Genomic DNA, 6057 nt, shown 5'->3' with positions numbered 1-6057 from the left:
GTATTCCATCAGATGGCAAGGGTTCCATTAACATTCCCCTACATTTCCATCTGATATTACATGTTAACTATCATATCAAAGCATTTTTAATTGTCAAATCACATCAGATGTGAAAAGTAGCATTAACGCACTTTCAAATCACCATTTTATATTAACAACGTAAACTTTGAAATGGGAACTAATACAATTACCTATTTTTTTGAGGTAGCAAAAAAATCATCTCATTTTGAAAAATGTTGATTCATAATACACTTTTTTCCTCCGAAGCATATTTTTTACACTTTAAATTTTCATATGTATCAAATATAAATATTTGTTTTTAAATGTTAGTGATTTTCATGCTAATTTTGAAACGTGTTCATGCAACAACAACCCCTTTTTCTAGAGCGCTTATTTTTTACACTTTAAATTTTCTAATGTATTAAGTGTGGATATTTTTTTCTAAATGTTATATTTTTTGACACTTTAAATTTTTCTGTCTTAATTATGCACTATTTTTTTTAAATGTTCATTACTTAATAAATTTTCTAGTTGTCTTATCTCTCTTTCTTTAAATTTTCGTTACTTAAAAAAACAAATATAAAAATATATATAAAAAAAGACAAAAAAAAAACAAAAAAATGTGAAAAAAAAAATCATCTTGTAAACGATAAAAAATTGAAAAAAATAAAAACAAAATTAAAAAAATATAAAAATACAAAAGTTTTAAAAACCTATTAAAAAAACCAAAAAAAAAAAACTAGAAAATTAACCAAAAAAACTAAAAGGATTTTAAATAATTTAAAAATAAAATTAAAATGAAACAAATAAAAAATTCAAAAACTTAAAATTAAATTAAAAACATTTAAGAAAAACATAACAAAATATAATAACCATAAAAAGACAAAAAAAAACATAATTAATTAAAAATTAGTAAAACATTAAAATTAAAATCATTTAAGAAAAAAAATATTAACAGAACTTCAAAAAATCAAAAATAAAAAAAATTAGAGGGCTTGGTAAGCCAGCCCAGCGGCCAGGCCTGCCTGGCCAATCCTTGGAATCGGCCACGCAGGCTGAGGGTGGCCCAGCCACTGGGCTGGCTTGCCAAGCTCTCCAATTTCTTTTTTTCAAGCTTCCTTAATATTTTTTTAAATGTTTTTAATTTTAATGTTTTAAAAAAAAAAAATTAATTATGTTTTTTTTAATTGAATTTTTTTTGTTTTTTTTTTTTTTTTTTAATTTGAATCATTTTTTGTTTTTGTGTTGTTTTTATTTTTATTTTATTTTTTTAATTATCTATTTTATTTTTTTGTTAATATTGTAATTTTATTTTATTTTTAATTAGGTTTGTTTTAAAATATTTTTTTAGTATTTTTTATAGTTTTTAATATTTTGTTTTATTTTTGTTTTTTTATTATGATAAAAAAACAATCGGGATGGTTTTTATGATTGGTTTATTTTTTATCTTTTTTATATATGTTTTTATATTTGTGTTTTTTTCCCATGGTTTTATAATTTTTTTGCCATGTATTTTAGTATTTTTTGTTGTAATATATATTGGTATTTACTTTTTTATTTATTTTTTTTATTTTTTTCTATGTTTCTCAATGTTTTATTTTTGTTTTCTTTTTTTTTTTGTCATGTTTATACTTTTTATGTTTTAAGATTTATAGTTTTATTTACTTATTATTTATTTTTTAAACTTTTTATGTATTTTTTTTCTAATTTTTTTAAATGTTTTAATTTTGTTTTCTTTTGTACTTTTCATTTTTATTTATTTATTATATGCTTTTATTTTATTCTTCTTATAGGGTCCATGTCGATCCTTGATGATCCGAATTGGATCCTAAAGAACTATCTAAGTTTTCATAACTCTGTAAAATTCATGCCAAAGTTTCAAAGTCCTACAAAGGTCGAGCTTATCAGAAATATCCTCGAACAGTTGTAATTTGTCAGTAGCACCAAGCAACGAGGACCCTCGGTCAAGCGTGCCAACCGTTGGCCCATGGTAACATGCGTTGCTACAAAACAACAAAACGAGAATCCTTTTTGAGAAACGGGGGAGGTTTCTGATATCCGATTAGTGACAAGTCAATCGCATATCGCCAGGCAAACCCTTTAGAGAAGAAAAAGCCCCGAACGACCCGGACCCAAAAAGTCAAAAACCGTATGGAATTCGCCAATTCCGTCAAAGGCGGGTCCCACACGAAAATCGGCAGGATATCTGAAGGGCTTTGAGCGGTAAACAGTTTCAACAGAGTCCCGCCCGATGCGACACACTAGGTGCCATGCATCCAGTGGAAGAGAGAGAAAATCGCTCACATCAGACGGGTAAACGTCATGCAACTTACCTGCCCGATAAGGACGGAGACAGTAGGATCTAGAGGCTCCAGATCGACGATGGATGTGCAATCCGAAAGATGACTGGATTCAACGGGGTGAAGAGGTTGAGTTATGTAAAGGCTTGAAGTCCAGCATGAACGATGAGTTGGCAGAGGAATCATGTTCGCGAGCAATCTAGGAGTTAAATGGAAATAACAATAGTTCAAACATTTCCAAGAGAATTGACATTAGCTCGTTATGAAATAGGTGGCCACCTCCCTGTGAAGCGTTACATAGTAATGATGACGCAGAATAGGGGAACTCAAACGGGCAGAGGCAAAAGAACCAGAACACTAGGAAGTGGAAATGAATAGTTAGAAGCAAATTGTCTTTAAAGCCACAAACTGACAGAAACAAAGTAAGCAGCTAGAAAGCAGTGAGAAAAGTGAGTAAGAAAGCTAAGAGCAGAGAACAGAGAGAGGAAGCCGAGCTGACCTGAAGGCAGCATTGAGCTAGACAGAGCCAGAGAGAGTCAGAGAGTCTGTGCACTCGAGAGAAGGGTTGAGAGGTTCAAGCGAACTCCTCAACATAGGCTTATCATGTATGAGTCTGAGTTTGGGTTCATACTATTGTGACCATCAGTGGTTGAGTTTCAGTAAGGAGAGTCTGTGTACTCCAGTCCTACTGATTTATATCTGTTCAGTGAGACTCAAATTGAGCTCACTATTGTAAAAACTCTGCTTAGAAAACATAATAGAGAGGCCACGACTGAAGGCTGGACTAGGAGATGTAGCCCAGGAGCATTGGGTGAACTCCTTGTTAAACTTGTTGTATTTACATGTTTTCCTGTTGCATTTTCTCTAACTGCTTCAATGTCTATGTATTTCACAATCTTATCGATCCGTTGCATAAAGTGGCATAGGCACATCCATGCATGAGTCTGTAATACATTTAATTCTTTGTCCTGGATAAATTCCAGAGCAAGTGGTATCAGAGCTCTAGGTTACCAAGGTTAGACAAGCTTGTGATGGATTTTGTTGTTGAATGCTAACTAGGTCAAAGCTTAAATTAGGAGAAGGAGAGTTGGTTGAAACTAACCCTGAAATTGGAAGAGTCTATCGTGAGAGGAAAATGTCAGAAGAAAGTCCCTTGGAATCAGACCCTTAGTTCATGGATAGTTTCATGACCATGAGAACCATGGTAGAGGAAATGTATAGAGAATTTAAGAAAGGTAGAGAAGAAGATTCAGCAAACTCCAAACAAGATAAAGGAGTAGAAGAATCTCTCCTCCATGACCACTCTAAAGGCAAAGGGAAAGAAGAAAAACTTCCCACTCCTCCTAGTAGCCCTGAAAACAAAAAGAAGACATCTTTGATTAAATTAGATGTTAAATTTGATTTACCAATATATGATGGAGAGTTGAACGCAGAGAAGCTGGATAATTGGATTGGATAGATTGATGTTATTGTAGAGTGTAAAGCATTGATCCAAACAGTAGTAAGATTTAGCTGGCCAGCCTATGCCTTGGAGGCACTGCCTTAGTATGGTGGGAAGGCAAGACACAAGCTGACATCAAGAAGCATGGTAAAATTCTTTCTATCTGGAGAGAATTTGTTTCTATAATTAAAAAGCAATTCCATCCACTAGCCTATATGTAGCAAGCCATGATGAGCTAGCAAACTCTTCGCCAGTTAAAAGGGAAAAGTGTACAAGGTTACACTCAAGAATTTAGGAAAAGAGCTTTGATTCTAGGAATTTCTTTAGACTCAACTGAAACTCTGTTGAAGTATATAGGTGGTCTACACAAGTACTTAAGGCACACTATTTTCGTGTTTAATCCCACTAGCATAGATGAGGTATCTATTCAATCTACACATCTAGAGGCTAGAGGCAAGAATGTGAACCCAGAAGTTGGGGGGTCATCAAAACCCACTGCAAGAAAGAATAAGGAGAAAATAAAACAGAGAGAGGAAGACAAATACTGTACAAAAGACCAAATCTTCATGCACTCACTGTAAGAAGGATGGGCATGATGATGAACACTGTTAGATTCTGCATTCGAAGCTGAAACCCAAGAAGTACGATGGCAAGAAGAAGAATACTGTTGTAGCTATTCAAAAGGATTTTGGGTCAGACTCAGGAGACGAAACAACAATTACAACCACAGTTATAAAAGGTTGTCCGCTTTAGAGAATGCAGAAATCAGGAAGAAGGTACAGGAGCTGCTCGAGAGAGGGTTCATAAGACCTAGCACATCACCTTGTGGGTCTCCAACTGTCTTGGTGAGAAAGAAAGATGGCTCATGGAGCATGTGCATTGATTACCAAGTATTGAATAAGATAATGATAAAAAATCATTATCCCCTTCCTCGCATAGATGATCTATTAGATCAGTTGAAAGAAGTTGTTTATTTTTCCAAGTTGGACCTGCATAGTGGTTATCATCAGGTCAGATTTGCAGAGCAAGATGCATGGAAGACCACTTTCAAAATAAAGCAGGGATTGTATGAGTGGTTGGTTATGCCTTTTGGATTAACTCATGCTCCTGCTACTTTCATGAGAATAATGAATGATGTACTTAGAACTTTTATTGATGATTTTGTCATTGTATATTTGGATAACATTCTTATATTTAGTAAAACATGGGAAGAACATTTAAAGAATGTCAAGCAGACTCTAGATGTTTTGAAAAAAAAGAATCTTTATGTTAATCTCTCAAAATGTGAATTTGGCAAAACGTCTTTGAATTATTTGGGTCATATTGTAGGGGGTGGTGAATTGAAGATAGATCCCTCTAAGGTTGTAGTCATTGTAAACTGGCCTAAACCCAAATCTGCTACAGAAGTTAGAAGCTTCTTAGGAGCAGCAAAGTATTGGAGAAAGTTTATTTCTAACTTTTCCCTGATTGCAGCTTCCTTACATGCTTTAATAGGATTGAACAAGGTGTTTCAGTGGGGAGGCAAATAGCATAAAGCCTTTGACACCTTAAAAGTAAAGATTAGTAGAACACTAGTACTAGCACTGCCTGATCTTCAAAGACCATTTGAGATTGAAACGGATGCCAGTGACTATGCCATGGGAGCAGTGTTGATGCAGCACGGTAAACCCATATGTTATCATTCTGAGACATTTAATTCTATAGTAGTTAATTATCCCACATATGATAAAGAATTGTATGCATTAGTACATAGTGTGAAAAAGTGGAAACATTACCTAATGGGCAAAGAGACAGTTATACATACTGATCACCAACCACTTCAATATCTACACTCACAAACTAAGTTGTAGCAATCAAGACACTACAGGTGGATGGGTTTTCTACAATAGTTTCATCTTGTCATCAGATATAAAAAGGGCATACACAATAAATTTGCAGATATGTTGTCCAGACCAATCATAAATGCATCCACTATACTTAAGCATAATTCAGTATTGCATGAAAGATACATTGAACAATATGCTCAAGATATAGATTTTAAAGATGTATATGCAACTTTAAGTCATGGCAAACAAGTAGAAGAATGGGATTATCATGTTAAGGACCAACTCTTGTATCATTTGGTAAAGTTATGCATTCCTCAAATAGAAAGAGTAAAGATAATTCGCGAAGCACACACTTCTCTAATGTCAGGTCACTTTGGTGTAAGTAAAACAGTTGCACAGCTGCAAATATTTTGTTATTGGCCAAAAATGAATGAGACAGTTTCTCGATATGTAAGAGGGTGTACCATGTGTGCTAAAAGCAAGCCCAGCA

Source organism: Pinus tabuliformis, chromosome 3_2 (assembly GCF_031772625.1).
Source record: "Pinus tabuliformis cultivar Carrire ecotype Pingquan chromosome 3_2, CPIR1, whole genome shotgun sequence".
NCBI classification, from domain to species: Eukaryota; Viridiplantae; Streptophyta; class Pinopsida; order Pinales; family Pinaceae; genus Pinus; species Pinus tabuliformis.
Note: the sequence above shows the minus strand (reverse complement) of the source record.